Here is a 19,150-nt window from a genome sequence, read left to right on the forward strand (position 1 = left end):
AGCGTATTGCCTACTTTCCAACTACCTGTTGATTCACCATAAGGCCCCAAATTAAGGTTAGCAAACTCAGGCTAGGGTTACGGTTAGAAAAACTATGGCATATCCAGACATCAACATGTGTTTTTATGACAGTTCTGCTCCCCACACGGATGAGAAACCACAATTCAGCTTGCTTTAGTAGCGTATTGCCTACTTTCCAACTACCTGTTGATTCACCATAAGGCCCAAATTACGGTTAGTAAACTCAGGCTACGGTTACGGTTAGAAAAACTATGGCATATCCAGACATCAACATGTGTTTTTATGACAGTTCTGCTCCCCACACGGATGAGAAACCACAATTCAGCTTGCTTTAGTAGCATATTGCCTACTTTCCAACTACCTGTTGATTCACCATAAGGCCCCAAATTATGGTTAGCAAACTCAGGCTAGGGTTAGGGTTAGAAAAACTATGGCATATCCAGACATCAACATGTGTTTTTATGACAGTTCTGCTCCCCACACGGATGAGAAACCACAATTCAGCTTGCTTTAGTAGCATATTGCCTACTTTCCAACTACCTGTTGATTCACCATAAGGCCCCAAATTATGGTTAGCAAACTCAGGCTAGGGTTAGGGTTAGAAAAACTATGGCATATCCAGACATCAACATGTGTTTTTATGAAAGTTTTATGCTTTAGTAGCATATTGCCTACTTTTCAACTACCTGTTGATTCACCATAAGGCCCCAAATTAGGGTTAGCAAACTCAGGCTAGGGTTAGGGTTAGAAAAACTATGGCATATCCAGACATCAACATGTGTTTTTATGACAGTTCTGCTCCCCACACGGATGAGAAACCACAATTCAGCTTGCTTTAGTAGCATATTGCCTACTTTCCAACTACCTGTTGATTCACCATAAGGCCCAAATTAGGGTTAGCAAACTCAGGCTAAGGTTAGGGTTAGAAAAACTATGGCATATCCAGACATCAACATGTGTTTTTATGACAGTTCTGCTCCCCACACGGATGAGAAACCACAATTCAGCATGCTTTAGTAGCATATTGAGTACTTTCCAACTACCTGTTGATTCACCCTAAGGCCCCAAATTAAGGTTAGCAAACTCAGTCTAGGGTTAGGGTTAGAAAAACTATGGCATATCGAGACATCAACATGTGTTTTTATGACAGTTCTGCTCCCCACACGGATTAGAAACCACAATTCAGCTTGCTTTAGTAGCATATTGCCTACTTTCCAACTACCTGTTGATTCACCATAAGGCCCAAATTAGGGTTAGCAAACTCAGGCTAGGGTTACGGTTAGAAAAACTATGGCATATCCAGACATCAACATGTGTTTTAATGACAGTTCTGCTCCCCACACGGATGAGAAACCACAATTCAGCTTGCTTTAGTAGCATATTGCCTACTCTCCAACTACCTGTTGATTCACCCTAAGGCCCCAAATTACGGTTAGCAAACTCAGGCTATGGTTAGGGTTAGAAAAACTATGGCATATCCAGACATCAACATGTGTTTTTATGACAGTTCTGCTCCCCACACGGATGAGAAACCACAATTCAGCTTGCTTTAGTAGCGTATTGCCTACTTTCCAACTACCTGTTGATTCACCATAAGGCCCCAAATTAAGGTTAGCAAACTCAGGCTAGGGTTACGGTTAGAAAAACTATGGCATATCCAGACATCAACATGTGTTTTTATGACAGTTCTGCTCCCCACACGGATGAGAAACCACAATTCAGCTTGCTTTAGTAGCGTATTGCCTACTTTCCAACTACCTGTTGATTCACCATAAGGCCCAAATTACGGTTAGTAAACTCAGGCTACGGTTACGGTTAGAAAAACTATGGCATATCCAGACATCAACATGTGTTTTTATGACAGTTCTGCTCCCCACACGGATGAGAAACCACAATTCAGCTTGCTTTAGTAGCATATTGCCTACTTTCCAACTACCTGTTGATTCACCATAAGGCCCCAAATTATGGTTAGCAAACTCAGGCTAGGGTTAGGGTTAGAAAAACTATGGCATATCCAGACATCAACATGTGTTTTTATGACAGTTCTGCTCCCCACACGGATGAGAAACCACAATTCAGCTTGCTTTAGTAGCATATTGCCTACTTTCCAACTACCTGTTGATTCACCATAAGGCCCCAAATTATGGTTAGCAAACTCAGGCTAGGGTTAGGGTTAGAAAAACTATGGCATATCCAGACATCAACATGTGTTTTTATGAAAGTTTTATGCTTTAGTAGCATATTGCCTACTTTTCAACTACCTGTTGATTCACCATAAGGCCCCAAATTAGGGTTAGCAAACTCAGGCTAGGGTTAGGGTTAGAAAAACTATGGCATATCCAGACATCAACATGTGTTTTTATGACAGTTCTGCTCCCCACACGGATGAGAAACCACAATTCAGCTTGCTTTAGTAGCATATTGCCTACTTTCCAACTACCTGTTGATTCACCATAAGGCCCAAATTAGGGTTAGCAAACTCAGGCTAAGGTTAGGGTTAGAAAAACTATGGCATATCCAGACATCAACATGTGTTTTTATGACAGTTCTGCTCCCCACACGGATGAGAAACCACAATTCAGCATGCTTTAGTAGCATATTGAGTACTTTCCAACTACCTGTTGATTCACCCTAAGGCCCCAAATTAAGGTTAGCAAACTCAGTCTAGGGTTAGGGTTAGATAAACTATGGCATATCGAGACATCAACATGTGTTTTTATGACAGTTCTGCTCCCCACACGGATTAGAAACCACAATTCAGCTTGCTTTAGTAGCATATTGCCTACTTTCCAACTACCTGTTGATTCACCATAAGGCCCAAATTAGGGTTAGCAAACTCAGGCTAGGGTTACGGTTAGAAAAACTATGGCATATCCAGACATCAACATGTGTTTTAATGACAGTTCTGCTCCCCACACGGATGAGAAACCACAATTCAGCTTGCTTTAGTAGCATATTGCCTACTCTCCAACTACCTGTTGATTCACCCTAAGGCCCCAAATTACGGTTAGCAAACTCAGGCTATGGTTAGGGTTAGAAAAACTATGGCATATCCAGACATCAACATGTGTTTTTATGACAGTTCTGCTCCCCACACGGATGAGAAACCACAATTCAGCTTGCTTTAGTAGCGTATTGCCTACTTTCCAACTACCTGTTGATTCACCATAAGGCCCCAAATTAAGGTTAGCAAACTCAGGCTAGGGTTACGGTTAGAAAAACTATGGCATATCCAGACATCAACATGTGTTTTTATGACAGTTCTGCTCCCCACACGGATGAGAAACCACAATTCAGCTTGCTTTAGTAGCGTATTGCCTACTTTCCAACTACCTGTTGATTCACCATAAGGCCCAAATTACGGTTAGTAAACTCAGGCTACGGTTACGGTTAGAAAAACTATGGCATATCCAGACATCAACATGTGTTTTTATGACAGTTCTGCTCCCCACACGGATGAGAAACCACAATTCAGCTTGCTTTAGTAGCATATTGCCTACTTTCCAACTACCTGTTGATTCACCATAAGGCCCCAAATTATGGTTAGCAAACTCAGGCTAGGGTTAGGGTTAGAAAAACTATGGCATATCCAGACATCAACATGTGTTTTTATGACAGTTCTGCTCCCCACACGGATGAGAAACCACAATTCAGCTTGCTTTAGTAGCATATTGCCTACTTTCCAACTACCTGTTGATTCACCATAAGGCCCCAAATTATGGTTAGCAAACTCAGGCTAGGGTTAGGGTTAGAAAAACTATGGCATATCCAGACATCAACATGTGTTTTTATGAAAGTTTTATGCTTTAGTAGCATATTGCCTACTTTCCAACTACCTGTTGATTCACCATAAGGCCCCAAATTAGGGTTAGCAAACTCAGGCTACGGTTAGGGTTAGAAAAACTATGGCATATCCAGACATCAACATGTGTTTTTATGACAGTTCTGCTCCCCACACGGATGAGAAACCACAATTCAGCTTGCTTTAGTAGCGTATTGCCTACTTTCCAACTACCTGTTGATTCACCATAAGGCCCAAATTACGGTTAGTAAACTCAGGCTACGGTTACGGTTAGAAAAACTATGGCATATCCAGACATCAACATGTGTTTTTATGACAGTTCTGCTCCCCACACGGATGAGAAACCACAATTCAGCTTGCTTTAGTAGCATATTGCCTACTTTCCAACTACCTGTTGATTCACCATAAGGCCCCAAATTATGGTTAGCAAACTCAGGCTAGGGTTAGGGTTAGAAAAACTATGGCATATCCAGACATCAACATGTGTTTTTATGACAGTTCTGCTCCCCACACGGATGAGAAACCACAATTCAGCTTGCTTTAGTAGCATATTGCCTACTTTCCAACTACCTGTTGATTCAGCCTAAGGCCCCAAATTAGGGTTAGCAAACTCAGGCTAGGGTTAGGGTAAGAAAAACTATGGCATATCCAGACATCAACATGTGTTTTTATGAGATCTGCTCCCCACACAGATGAGAAACCACAATTCAGCTTGCTTTAGTAGCATATTGCCTACTTTCCAACTACCTGTTGATTCACCATAAGGCCCAAATTAGGGTTAGCAAATTCAGGCTATGGTTAGGGTTAGAAAAACTATGGCATATCCAGACATCAACATGTGTTTTTATGACAGTTCTGCTCCCCACACGGATGAGAAACCACAATTCAGCTTGCTTTAGTAGCATATTGCCTACTCTCCAACTACCTGTTGATTCACCATAAGGCCCCAAATTATGGTTAGCAAACTCAGGCTAGGGTTAGGGGTAGAAAAACTATGGCATATCCAGACATCAACATGTGTTTTTATGACAGTTCTGCTCCCCACACGGATGAGAAACCACAATTCAGCTTGCTTTAGTAGCATATTGCCTACTTTCCAACTACCTGTTGATTCACCGTAAGGCCCCAAATTACGGTTAGCAAACGAAAATACGTTTTCCTGTAATGGTAGGTCGAAGTCTTATAGGGGAAGCGCAGGTTTCATGAAATGAACTCAGAATGTCAAGTTATAATGAAATCATCATTTTGTGTTTGTTTGTCATGATTTCTTCACGAAAACACGTTTTCCTATAATGGTAGGTCGAACTCTTATAGGGGAAGCGCATGTTTCATGAAATGAACTCAGAATGTCAAGTTATAATGAAATCTTCATTTTGTGTTAGTTTGTCATGATTTCTTCACGAAAACACGTTTTCCTATAATGTTACGTCGAACTCTGATAGGGGAAGCGCAGGTTTCATGAAATGAACTCAGAGTGTCAAGTTATAATGAAATCTTCATTTTGTGTTAGTTTGTCATAATTTCTTCACGAAAACACGTTTTCCTATAATGTTACGTCGAACTGTTATAGGGGAAGCGCAGGTTTCATGAAATGAACTCAGAATGTCAAGTTATAATGAAATCTTCATTTTGTGTTAGTTTGTCATGATTTCTTCACGAAAACACGTTTTCCTATAATGTTACGTTGAACTCTTATAGGGGAAGCGCAGGTTTCATGAAATGAACTCAGAATGTCAAGTTATAATGAAATCTTCATTTTGTGTTAGTTTGTCATGATTTCTTCACGAAAACACGTTTTCCTATAATGGTAGGTCGAACTCTTATAGGGGAAGCGCAGGTTTCATGAAATGAACTCAGAATGTCAAGTTATAATGAAATCTTCATTTTGTGTTAGTTTGTCATGATTTCTTCACGAAAACACGTTTTCCTATAATGTTACGTCGAACTCTTATAGGGGAAGCGCAGGTTTCATGAAATGAACTCAGAATGTCAAGTTATAATGAAATCATCATTTTGTGTTTGTTTGTCATGATTTCTTCACGAAAACACGTTTTCCTATAATGGTAGGTCGAACTCTTATAGGGGAAGCGCATGTTTCATGAAATGAACTCAGAATGTCAAGTTATAATGAAATCTTCATTTTGTGTTAGTTTGTCATGATTTCTTCACGAAAACACGTTTTCCTATAATGTTACGTCGAACTCTTATAGGGGAAGCGCAGGTTTCATGAAATGAACTCAGAGTGTCAAGTTATAATGAAATCTTCATTTTGTGTTAGTTTGTCATAATTTCTTCACGAAAACACGTTTTCCTATAATGTTACGTCGAACTGTTATAGGGGAAGCGCAGGTTTCATGAAATCAACTCAGAATGTCAAGTTATAATGAAATCTTCATTTTGTGTTAGTTTGTCATGATTTCTTCACGAAAACACGTTTTCCTATAATGTTACGTTGAACTCTTATAGGGGAAGCGCAGGTTTCATGAAATGAACTCAGAATGTCAAGTTATAATGAAATCTTCATTTTGTGTTAGTTTGTCATGATTTCTTCACGAAAACACGTTTTCCTATAATGGTAGGTCGAACTCTTATAGGGGAAGCGCAGGTTTCATGAAATGAACTCAGAATGTCAAGTTATAATGAAATCTTCATTTTGTGTTAGTTTGTCATGATTTCTTCACGAAAACACGTTTTTCTATAATGTTACGTCAAACTCTTATAGGGGAAGCGCAGGTTTCATGAAATGAACTCAGAGTGTCAAGTTATAATGAAATCTTCATTTTGTGTTTGTTTGTCATGATTTCTTCACGAAAACACGTTTTCCTATAATGTTACGTCGAACTCTTATAGGGGAAGCGCAGGTTTCATGAAATAAACTCAGAATGTCAAGTTATAATGAAATCTTCATTTTGTGTTAGTTTGTCATGATTTCTTCACGAAAACACGTTTTCCTATAATGTTACGTTGAACTCTTATAGGGGAAGCGCAGGTTTCATGAAATGAACTCAGAGTGTCAAGTTATAATGAAATCTTCATTTTGTGTTTGTTTGTCATGATTTTTTCACGAAAACACGTTTTCCTATAATGTTACGTCGAACTCTTATAGGGGAAGCGCAGGTTTCATGAAATGAACTCAGAATGTCAAGTTATAATGAAATCTTCATTTTGTGTTAGATTGTCATGATTTCTTCACGAAAACACGTTTTCCTATAATGTTACGTTGAACTCTTATAGGGGAAGCGCAGGTTTCATGAAATGAACTCAGAATGTCAAGTTATAATGAAATTTTCATTTTGTGTTAGTTTGTCATGATTTCTTCACGAAAACACGTTTTTCTATATTGTTACGTCAAACTCTTATAGGGGAAGCGCAGGTTTCATGAAATGAACTCAGAGTGTGAAGTTATGGGTTAGGGTTAGGGTTAGGGTTAGGGTTAGGGGTTAGGGTTAGGGTTAGGGTTAGGGTCAGGGTCAGGGTCAGGGTCAGGGTTAGGGGTTAGGGTTAGGGTTAGGGTTAGGGGAATATGAAGGCCAGACATGGGGGCATATTGGGGTTAGGGTAGAGAATGGGGGATAGGGTATGTAGTTTTAGGGTTAGGGAAGGGGTTTGGGGTTAGGGCTTAGGGTTTTAGGGTTAGGGAAGGGGTTTGGGGTTAGGGCTTGGAATTTCAGGGTTAGGGAAGGGGTTTGGGGTCAGGGTTAAGTTTAGGGATCGGAAGTGGGTTGGGGGTTAGGTTAGGAGTTTGGGGTTAGGAAGGGGGTGTGGGTAAGGGTTTGGAGGGTTAGGGTTAGGGTTAGGGTTAGGGTTAGGGTTATGAATAGGGGTCGAGACCCCTGCCTGCACCCTGGCATGCCAGGGACACAGTAATGCACTGGCCAATCAATCAGGTTCATCGGTGCATCAGCCCGCTTACGCCCCAACACATCATCCCTTTAAACAGGGTTTGAACATGCATAATTATCCCCATAGTAAAGATTGTCATTTCTTACCTGATTTCCTTCAGGGGACGGTGGCGATGATGTCGTGGAAGGTCCAGGAGAGCACTGGCACCCGGTAGCTCTCTATGGGAGACGGTGGCCGCTTGTGGAGCCGACATTGTGACGCCAACAGGTTTGTGCCCTTCCCTGCAGCTAAAGTACCCCGGGGTCCATAATGTGTATGGGGTTTCGCCTAAATCGGATGTTGCCCCCTCAGATCTGCATTCCAATGTGGTTCAACAGCGTGGTGGGCCTTTAACCTCAGCCTACGCCGGTCCGCCTTCTCCCAGATCTGGCTATCTGCCCACTATAGGCTGGCAATCACCTGTGACGTCAACAACCGCTCACAGGCCTTTCCCTCCCGGCGAGCAAGCCCTTATGGGATTAATGGTGGCCACTTACAGAGCCGACATTGCAGCACCAACAGGAGAATACACCCGCGGCATCAGCAGTAACTCACAGGCCGACCTCCCAGCGGGCAGGCCCCACGGTATAAGTGGTCGCCACTTACGGAGCCGACACCGAGGCGCCGACAGGAGAAAACACCCGCAGCGTCAGCAGCCTCCCACAGGCCGTTACTTCTCGGCGGCAAGGTCCCATGGGTTAAGTGGTCGCCACTTACGGAGCCGACACCGCCACGCCGAACAGAAGACAACACCCGCAGCGTCAGCAGCCTCCCACAGGCCGTTACTTCTCGGCGGCAAGGTCCCATGGGTTAAGTGGTCGCCACTTACGGAGCCGACACCGCCACGCCGAACAGAAGACAACACCCGCAGCGTCAGCAGCCTCCCACAGGCCGTTACTTCTCGGCGGCAAGGTCCCATGGGTTAAGTGGTCGCCACTTACGGAGCCGACACCGCCACGCCGAACAGAAGACAACACCCGCAGCGTCAGCAGCCTCCCACAGGCCGTTACTTCTCGGCGGCAAGGTCCCATGGGTTAAGTGGTCGCCGCTTACGGAGCCGACACCGCCACGCCGAACAGAAGACAACACCCGCAGCGTCAGCAGCCTCCCACAGGCCGTTACTTCTCGGCGGCAAGGTCCCATGGGTTAAGTGGTCGCCGCTTACGGAGCCGACACCGCCACGCCGAACAGAAGACAACACCCGCAGCGTCAGCAGCCTCCCACAGGCCGTTACTTCTCGGCGGGCAGGTCCCATGGGTTAAGTGGTCGCCACTTACGGAGCCGACACTGCTGTGCACCAACAGCCGCTCACAGGCAGTTACTTCCCAGCGGACAAGCCCCACGAGTTTAGAGGTCGCCACTTACGGGGCCGACACTGCCACACTGACCGGTGCTGCGATCCCCCGCTCGACACAACGGCCTCTCACAGGCAGTTACTTCCCAGCGGACAAGCCCCACGAGTTTAGAGGTCGCCACTTACGGGGCCGACACTGCCACACTGACCGGTGCTGCGATCCCCCGCTCGACACAACGGCCTCTCACAGGCAGTTACTTCCCAGCGGACAAGCCCCACGAGTTTAGAGGTCGCCACTTACGGGGCCGACACTGCCACACTGACCGGTGCTGCGATCCCCCGTTCGACACAACGGCCTCTCACAGGCAGTTACTTCCCAGCGGACAAGCCCCACGAGTTTAGAGGTCGCCACTTACGGGGCCGACACTGCCACACTGACCGGTGCTGCGATCCCCCCGTTCGACACAACGGCCTCTCACAGGCAGTTACTTCCCAGCGGACAAGCCCCACGAGTTTAGAGGTCGCCACTTACGGGGCCGACACTGCCACACTGACCGGTGCTGCGATCCCCCGTTCGACACAACGGCCTCTCACAGGCAGTTACTTCCCAGCGGACAAGCCCCACGAGTTTAGAGGTCGCCACTTACGGGGCCGACACTGCCACACTGACCGGTGAGATCCCCCGCGCGACACAACGGCCTCTCACAGGCAGTTACTCCCCGGCGGGCAAGCCCCATGGGTTTAGTGGTGGCCACTTACAGAGTCGACACCGCGATACCATCAGGCGACATCACCCGCGGCACCAACAACCGCTCACGGGCCTACCTCCCGGCGGGCAACTTCCAGGGTGAGGCCTACCTCCGGACTCAATCCACATCCATCTAACGCCAAACACAATCCCAATAAAGCTAATTGGCTAAAGCTGTGTACCACCTCCTTCCCCTGTAGGGGTTTGAGGGAGACATATGGTAACACAGTGAAGAAAAGTTTTAGATATGGGGGTTATTTAAAACCCTCCATAGGTTTAGATGTGGTAGTCATTTTAATCCTCCACAATCCAATGTTGGGGGGCATGTTAGTCCTCCCCAAGTAGGATTTTAGGCCATCCAGTGCCAAGCACCTTTCCACTAGCATAAGTAAACTGATTGTGTTGTTTAATTAACACAGCATGAAAAGAATAATAAAGCCAATACCTGCAGCATTGTGTCCCACGTCCTTCCTCTGTAGAGGCTTAAGGAGAATGAAGGTGACACAGAAAGAGAAACAGACATTGCCCCAATAAAGTTTATCCATCCAGTGTTGTGTCATGCATCCTTCCTCTGTAGAGGCTTAAGGAGAATGAGGGTGACACAGTGAGAGAGTAGAATACAACCCCTGTAAAGTTGATCCATCCAATATATAGTGTGTCCCACATCCTTCCTCTGCGGAGGCTTAAGGCAAATGAGGGGAGCACAGTGAAAAGCAGTTTTTATATATGGGGGTCATTTAACCCTCCACAATTTTAAAAGTCATTCTAGACCTTATTATAATTATATTTAATGGTTATTTAATCATTAATGATTTTAAAAGTCATTTTAGACTTTGGTATATTTATATTTAAATGTTATTTTAGATAAAGTGTTAATACATTTACATGTGGGGGTAATTTGACCCTCCATCATTGTAAAAGTCACTTTATACACTAAACATTTTTATAATGGGGATATTTAACCCTCCAACACTTTCAAAGTCCCTTTGGACGTTAATATATTTATAATGGGAGTTATTTAACCCTCCATCATTATCAAACATGTCCAGACTATGAATTATATAAATAATTAACCCCCTCCAGGGGATGTAACCCAGTTGGATTACAATCAGGGGTGTATGGGTTCGAGGCCCCAAGTACAGTTGCCCTTAGGGTTTAGACTAGCTTAGGGTTTGGACCCCAAAGTAAATTATCCTTAGGGTTAGGATCAGAGGTGTAGTTTAGGTTCAGGGCCCTAAGGTAAATTATCCTTAGGGTTAGGGGTGTATTTGAGGTTAAGGCCCTAAGGTCAGTTATCCTTAGGGTTGGGGGTGTCTTAGGATTAGGGCCCTAAGGTAAATTATCCTTAGGGTTAGGCATCACAGATGTGCGTTTAGGTTTAGGGCCCCAAGGTAAGTTATCCTTAGGGTTAGGCATCTCAGATGCGTTAAGGTTAGGGCCCCAAGGTAAATTATCCTTAGGGTTAGGCATCACAGATGCGTTTAGGTTTAGGGCCCTAGGCATAGTTAGCTTATATTTAAAGGTTATGGTTAGGGCATGGTTAAGGTTAAGGCCTATAATTTAAATATGGGTGGCCATGATCAGGTTCCAGATTTACAGGAATCCCGTATCAGGTCCCCAAGGTTAGGATCCTAAGGTAAAGTACCCTTAGGATAAGCATCAGGGGTGAGTTTTAGGTTTAGGGCCCTGGCAAAGTTAGCCTCAGGGCCTAGGCCAAGAACAACACGTTAAATAACCTAGGTGGTAACCCAGATCTGGCTCCAAAATAGGATTCCTAGATCAGGTCCCGACACGTGTTTCGCGCTGCCATGCGCTCATCAGGGAACCGGCATGTAATTGCCTACTAGGCCTCAGAATAGATGGTGGCACGAAGAAGGCGTATGCTGATGAACCTCGATGGCACGGGCTGGTTAGGGTTATGAATAGGGGTCGAGACCCCTGCCTGCACCCTGGCATGCCAGGGACACAGTAATGCACTGGCCAATCAATCAGGTTCATCGGTGCATCAGCCCGCTTACGCCCCAACACATCATCCCTTTAAACAGGGTTTGAACATGCATAATTATCCCCATAGTAAAGATTGTCATTTCTTACCTGATTTCCTTCAGGGGACGGTGGCGATGATGTCGTGGAAGGTCCAGGAGAGCACTGGCACCCGGTAGCTCTCTATGGGAGACGGTGGCCGCTTGTGGAGCCGACATTGTGACGCCAACAGGTTTGTGCCCTTCCCTGCAGCTAAAGTACCCCGGGGTCCATAATGTGTATGGGGTTTCGCCTAAATCGGATGTTGCCCCCTCAGATCTGCATTCCAATGTGGTTCAACAGCGTGGTGGGCCTTTAACCTCAGCCTACGCCGGTCCGCCTTCTCCCAGATCTGGCTATCTGCCCACTATAGGCTGGCAATCACCTGTGACGTCAACAACCGCTCACAGGCCTTTCCCTCCCGGCGAGCAAGCCCTTATGGGATTAATGGTGGCCACTTACAGAGCCGACATTGCAGCACCAACAGGAGAATACACCCGCGGCATCAGCAGTAACTCACAGGCCGACCTCCCAGCGGGCAGGCCCCACGGTATAAGTGGTCGCCACTTACGGAGCCGACACCGAGGCGCCGACAGGAGAAAACACCCGCAGCGTCAGCAGCCTCCCACAGGCCGTTACTTCTCGGCGGCAAGGTCCCATGGGTTAAGTGGTCGCCACTTACGGAGCCGACACCGCCACGCCGAACAGAAGACAACACCCGCAGCGTCAGCAGCCTCCCACAGGCCGTTACTTCTCGGCGGCAAGGTCCCATGGGTTAAGTGGTCGCCACTTACGGAGCCGACACCGCCACGCCGAACAGAAGACAACACCCGCAGCGTCAGCAGCCTCCCACAGGCCGTTACTTCTCGGCGGCAAGGTCCCATGGGTTAAGTGGTCGCCACTTACGGAGCCGACACCGCCACGCCGAACAGAAGACAACACCCGCAGCGTCAGCAGCCTCCCACAGGCCGTTACTTCTCGGCGGCAAGGTCCCATGGGTTAAGTGGTCGCCGCTTACGGAGCCGACACCGCCACGCCGAACAGAAGACAACACCCGCAGCGTCAGCAGCCTCCCACAGGCCGTTACTTCTCGGCGGCAAGGTCCCATGGGTTAAGTGGTCGCCGCTTACGGAGCCGACACCGCCACGCCGAACAGAAGACAACACCCGCAGCGTCAGCAGCCTCCCACAGGCCGTTACTTCTCGGCGGGCAGGTCCCATGGGTTAAGTGGTCGCCACTTACGGAGCCGACACTGCTGTGCACCAACAGCCGCTCACAGGCAGTTACTTCCCAGCGGACAAGCCCCACGAGTTTAGAGGTCGCCACTTACGGGGCCGACACTGCCACACTGACCGGTGCTGCGATCCCCCGCTCGACACAACGGCCTCTCACAGGCAGTTACTTCCCAGCGGACAAGCCCCACGAGTTTAGAGGTCGCCACTTACGGGGCCGACACTGCCACACTGACCGGTGCTGCGATCCCCCGCTCGACACAACGGCCTCTCACAGGCAGTTACTTCCCAGCGGACAAGCCCCACGAGTTTAGAGGTCGCCACTTACGGGGCCGACACTGCCACACTGACCGGTGCTGCGATCCCCCGTTCGACACAACGGCCTCTCACAGGCAGTTACTTCCCAGCGGACAAGCCCCACGAGTTTAGAGGTCGCCACTTACGGGGCCGACACTGCCACACTGACCGGTGCTGCGATCCCCCCGTTCGACACAACGGCCTCTCACAGGCAGTTACTTCCCAGCGGACAAGCCCCACGAGTTTAGAGGTCGCCACTTACGGGGCCGACACTGCCACACTGACCGGTGCTGCGATCCCCCGTTCGACACAACGGCCTCTCACAGGCAGTTACTTCCCAGCGGACAAGCCCCACGAGTTTAGAGGTCGCCACTTACGGGGCCGACACTGCCACACTGACCGGTGAGATCCCCCGCGCGACACAACGGCCTCTCACAGGCAGTTACTCCCCGGCGGGCAAGCCCCATGGGTTTAGTGGTGGCCACTTACAGAGTCGACACCGCGATACCATCAGGCGACATCACCCGCGGCACCAACAACCGCTCACGGGCCTACCTCCCGGCGGGCAACTTCCAGGGTGAGGCCTACCTCCGGACTCAATCCACATCCATCTAACGCCAAACACAATCCCAATAAAGCTAATTGGCTAAAGCTGTGTACCACCTCCTTCCCCTGTAGGGGTTTGAGGGAGACATATGGTAACACAGTGAAGAAAAGTTTTAGATATGGGGGTTATTTAAAACCCTCCATAGGTTTAGATGTGGTAGTCATTTTAATCCTCCACAATCCAATGTTGGGGGGCATGTTAGTCCTCCCCAAGTAGGATTTTAGGCCATCCAGTGCCAAGCACCTTTCCACTAGCATAAGTAAACTGATTGTGTTGTTTAATTAACACAGCATGAAAAGAATAATAAAGCCAATACCTGCAGCATTGTGTCCCACGTCCTTCCTCTGTAGAGGCTTAAGGAGAATGAAGGTGACACAGAAAGAGAAACAGACATTGCCCCAATAAAGTTTATCCATCCAGTGTTGTGTCATGCATCCTTCCTCTGTAGAGGCTTAAGGAGAATGAGGGTGACACAGTGAGAGAGTAGAATACAACCCCTGTAAAGTTGATCCATCCAATATATAGTGTGTCCCACATCCTTCCTCTGCGGAGGCTTAAGGCAAATGAGGGGAGCACAGTGAAAAGCAGTTTTTATATATGGGGGTCATTTAACCCTCCACAATTTTAAAAGTCATTCTAGACCTTATTATAATTATATTTAATGGTTATTTAATCATTAATGATTTTAAAAGTCATTTTAGACTTTGGTATATTTATATTTAAATGTTATTTTAGATAAAGTGTTAATACATTTACATGTGGGGGTAATTTGACCCTCCATCATTGTAAAAGTCACTTTATACACTAAACATTTTTATAATGGGGATATTTAACCCTCCAACACTTTCAAAGTCCCTTTGGACGTTAATATATTTATAATGGGAGTTATTTAACCCTCCATCATTATCAAACATGTCCAGACTATGAATTATATAAATAATTAACCCCCTCCAGGGGATGTAACCCAGTTGGATTACAATCAGGGGTGTATGGGTTCGAGGCCCCAAGTACAGTTGCCCTTAGGGTTTAGACTAGCTTAGGGTTTGGACCCCAAAGTAAATTATCCTTAGGGTTAGGATCAGAGGTGTAGTTTAGGTTCAGGGCCCTAAGGTAAATTATCCTTAGGGTTAGGGGTGTATTTGAGGTTAAGGCCCTAAGGTCAGTTATCCTTAGGGTTGGGGGTGTCTTAGGATTAGGGCCCTAAGGTAAATTATCCTTAGGGTTAGGCATCACAGATGTGCGTTTAGGTTTAGGGCCCCAAGGTAAGTTATCCTTAGGGTTAGGCATCTCAGATGCGTTAAGGTTAGGGCCCCAAGGTAAATTATCCTTAGGGTTAGGCATCACAGATGCGTTTAGGTTTAGGGCCCTAGGCATAGTTAGCTTATATTTAAAGGTTATGGTTAGGGCATGGTTAAGGTTAAGGCCTATAATTTAAATATGGGTGGCCATGATCAGGTTCCAGATTTACAGGAATCCCGTATCAGGTCCCCAAGGTTAGGATCCTAAGGTAAAGTACCCTTAGGATAAGCATCAGGGGTGAGTTTTAGGTTTAGGGCCCTGGCAAAGTTAGCCTCAGGGCCTAGGCCAAGAACAACACGTTAAATAACCTAGGTGGTAACCCAGATCTGGCTCCAAAATAGGATTCCTAGATCAGGTCCCGACACGTGTTTCGCGCTGCCATGCGCTCATCAGGGAACCGGCATGTAATTGCCTACTAGGCCTCAGAATAGATGGTGGCACGAAGAAGGCGTATGCTGATGAACCTCGATGGCACGGGCTGGTTAGGGTTATGAATAGGGGTCGAGACCCCTGCCTGCACCCTGGCATGCCAGGGACACAGTAATGCACTGGCCAATCAATCAGGTTCATCGGTGCATCAGCCCGCTTACGCCCCAACACATCATCCCTTTAAACAGGGTTTGAACATGCATAATTATCCCCATAGTAAAGATTGTCATTTCTTACCTGATTTCCTTCAGGGGACGGTGGCGATGATGTCGTGGAAGGTCCAGGAGAGCACTGGCACCCGGTAGCTCTCTATGGGAGACGGTGGCCGCTTGTGGAGCCGACATTGTGACGCCAACAGGTTTGTGCCCTTCCCTGCAGCTAAAGTACCCCGGGGTCCATAATGTGTATGGGGTTTCGCCTAAATCGGATGTTGCCCCCTCAGATCTGCATTCCAATGTGGTTCAACAGCGTGGTGGGCCTTTAACCTCAGCCTACGCCGGTCCGCCTTCTCCCAGATCTGGCTATCTGCCCACTATAGGCTGGCAATCACCTGTGACGTCAACAACCGCTCACAGGCCTTTCCCTCCCGGCGAGCAAGCCCTTATGGGATTAATGGTGGCCACTTACAGAGCCGACATTGCAGCACCAACAGGAGAATACACCCGCGGCATCAGCAGTAACTCACAGGCCGACCTCCCAGCGGGCAGGCCCCACGGTATAAGTGGTCGCCACTTACGGAGCCGACACCGAGGCGCCGACAGGAGAAAACACCCGCAGCGTCAGCAGCCTCCCACAGGCCGTTACTTCTCGGCGGCAAGGTCCCATGGGTTAAGTGGTCGCCACTTACGGAGCCGACACCGCCACGCCGAACAGAAGACAACACCCGCAGCGTCAGCAGCCTCCCACAGGCCGTTACTTCTCGGCGGCAAGGTCCCATGGGTTAAGTGGTCGCCACTTACGGAGCCGACACCGCCACGCCGAACAGAAGACAACACCCGCAGCGTCAGCAGCCTCCCACAGGCCGTTACTTCTCGGCGGCAAGGTCCCATGGGTTAAGTGGTCGCCACTTACGGAGCCGACACCGCCACGCCGAACAGAAGACAACACCCGCAGCGTCAGCAGCCTCCCACAGGCCGTTACTTCTCGGCGGCAAGGTCCCATGGGTTAAGTGGTCGCCGCTTACGGAGCCGACACCGCCACGCCGAACAGAAGACAACACCCGCAGCGTCAGCAGCCTCCCACAGGCCGTTACTTCTCGGCGGCAAGGTCCCATGGGTTAAGTGGTCGCCGCTTACGGAGCCGACACCGCCACGCCGAACAGAAGACAACACCCGCAGCGTCAGCAGCCTCCCACAGGCCGTTACTTCTCGGCGGGCAGGTCCCATGGGTTAAGTGGTCGCCACTTACGGAGCCGACACTGCTGTGCACCAACAGCCGCTCACAGGCAGTTACTTCCCAGCGGACAAGCCCCACGAGTTTAGAGGTCGCCACTTACGGGGCCGACACTGCCACACTGACCGGTGCTGCGATCCCCCGCTCGACACAACGGCCTCTCACAGGCAGTTACTTCCCAGCGGACAAGCCCCACGAGTTTAGAGGTCGCCACTTACGGGGCCGACACTGCCACACTGACCGGTGCTGCGATCCCCCGCTCGACACAACGGCCTCTCACAGGCAGTTACTTCCCAGCGGACAAGCCCCACGAGTTTAGAGGTCGCCACTTACGGGGCCGACACTGCCACACTGACCGGTGCTGCGATCCCCCGTTCGACACAACGGCCTCTCACAGGCAGTTACTTCCCAGCGGACAAGCCCCACGAGTTTAGAGGTCGCCACTTACGGGGCCGACACTGCCACACTGACCGGTGCTGCGATCCCCCCGTTCGACACAACGGCCTCTCACAGGCAGTTACTTCCCAGCGGACAAGCCCCACGAGTTTAGAGGTCGCCACTTACGGGGCCGACACTGCCACACTGACCGGTGCTGCGATCCCCCGTTCGACACAACGGCCTCTCACAGGCAGTTACTTCCCAGCGGACAAGCCCCACGAGTTTAGAGGTCGCCACTTACGGGGCCGACACTGCCACACTGACCGGTGAGATCCCCCGCGCGACACAACGGCCTCTCACAGGCAGTTACTCCCCGGCGGGCAAGCCCCATGGGTTTAGTGGTGGCCACTTACAGAGTCGACACCGCGATACCATCAGGCGACATCACCCGCGGCACCAACAACCGCTCACGGGCCTACCTCCCGGCGGGCAACTTCCAGGGTGAGGCCTACCTCCGGACTCAATCCACATCCATCTAACGCCAAACACAATCCCAATAAAGCTAATTGGCTAAAGCTGTGTACCACCTCCTTCCCCTGTAGGGGTTTGAGGGAGACATATGGTAACACAGTGAAGAAAAGTTTTAGATATGGGGGTTATTTAAAACCCTCCATAGGTTTAGATGTGGTAGTCATTTTAATCCTCCACAATCCAATGTTGGGGGGCATGTTAGTCCTCCCCAAGTAGGATTTTAGGCCATCCAGTGCCAAGCACCTTTCCACTAGCATAAGTAAACTGATTGTGTTGTTTAATTAACACAGCATGAAAAGAATAATAAAGCCAATACCTGCAGCATTGTGTCCCACGTCCTTCCTCTGTAGAGGCTTAAGGAGAATGAAGGTGACACAGAAAGAGAAACAGACATTGCCCCAATAAAGTTTATCCATCCAGTGTTGTGTCATGCATCCTTCCTCTGTAGAGGCTTAAGGAGAATGAGGGTGACACAGTGAGAGAGTAGAATACAACCCCTGTAAAGTTGATCCATCCAATATATAGTGTGTCCCACATCCTTCCTCTGCGGAGGCTTAAGGCAAATGAGGGGAGCACAGTGAAAAGCAGTTTTTATATATGGGGGTCATTTAACCCTCCACAATTTTAAAAGTCATTCTAGACCTTATTATAATTATATTTAATGGTTATTTAATCATTAATGATTTTAAAAGTCATTTTAGACTTTGGTATATTTATATTTAAATGTTATTTTAGATAAAGTGTTAATACATTTACATGTGGGGGTAATTTGACCCTCCATCATTGTAAAAGTCACTTTATACACTAAACATTTTTATAATGGGGATATTTAACCCTCCAACACTTTCAAAGTCCCTTTGGACGTTAATATATTTATAATGGGAGTTATTTAACCCTCCATCATTATCAAACATGTCCAGACTATGAATTATATAAATAATTAACCCCCTCCAGGGGATGTAACCCAGTTGGATTACAATCAGGGGTGTATGGGTTCGAGGCCCCAAGTACAGTTGCCCTTAGGGTTTAGACTAGCTTAGGGTTTGGACCCCAAAGTAAATTATCCTTAGGGTTAGGATCAGAGGTGTAGTTTAGGTTCAGGGCCCTAAGGTAAATTATCCTTAGGGTTAGGGGTGTATTTGAGGTTAAGGCCCTAAGGTCAGTTATCCTTAGGGTTGGGGGTGTCTTAGGATTAGGGCCCTAAGGTAAATTATCC

At 47.8% G+C, this 19,150-nt stretch overlaps 2 long non-coding RNA genes across 2 annotated transcripts; both read left to right on the top strand.

The window, feature by feature from the left end:
- The first annotated feature begins 9,753 nt into the window (after positions 1 to 9,753).
- Positions 9,754 to 12,423, top strand: LOC140586390 (uncharacterized). The gene is made up of 3 exons (XR_011988210.1): positions 9,754 to 9,846; positions 11,856 to 11,962; positions 12,047 to 12,423. It is a non-coding gene; the product is annotated as an uncharacterized lncRNA (long non-coding RNA).
- A 1,359-nt stretch (positions 12,424 to 13,782) lies between these two features.
- On the top strand, positions 13,783 to 16,452 carry LOC140586389 (uncharacterized). The gene is made up of 3 exons (XR_011988209.1): positions 13,783 to 13,875; positions 15,885 to 15,991; positions 16,076 to 16,452. It is a non-coding gene; the product is annotated as an uncharacterized lncRNA (long non-coding RNA).
- Positions 16,453 to 19,150: the final 2,698 nt, after the last annotated feature.

Source organism: Paramormyrops kingsleyae, unplaced genomic scaffold, assembly GCF_048594095.1.
Source record: "Paramormyrops kingsleyae isolate MSU_618 unplaced genomic scaffold, PKINGS_0.4 ups49, whole genome shotgun sequence".
NCBI lineage: Eukaryota > Metazoa > Chordata > Actinopteri > Osteoglossiformes > Mormyridae > Paramormyrops > Paramormyrops kingsleyae.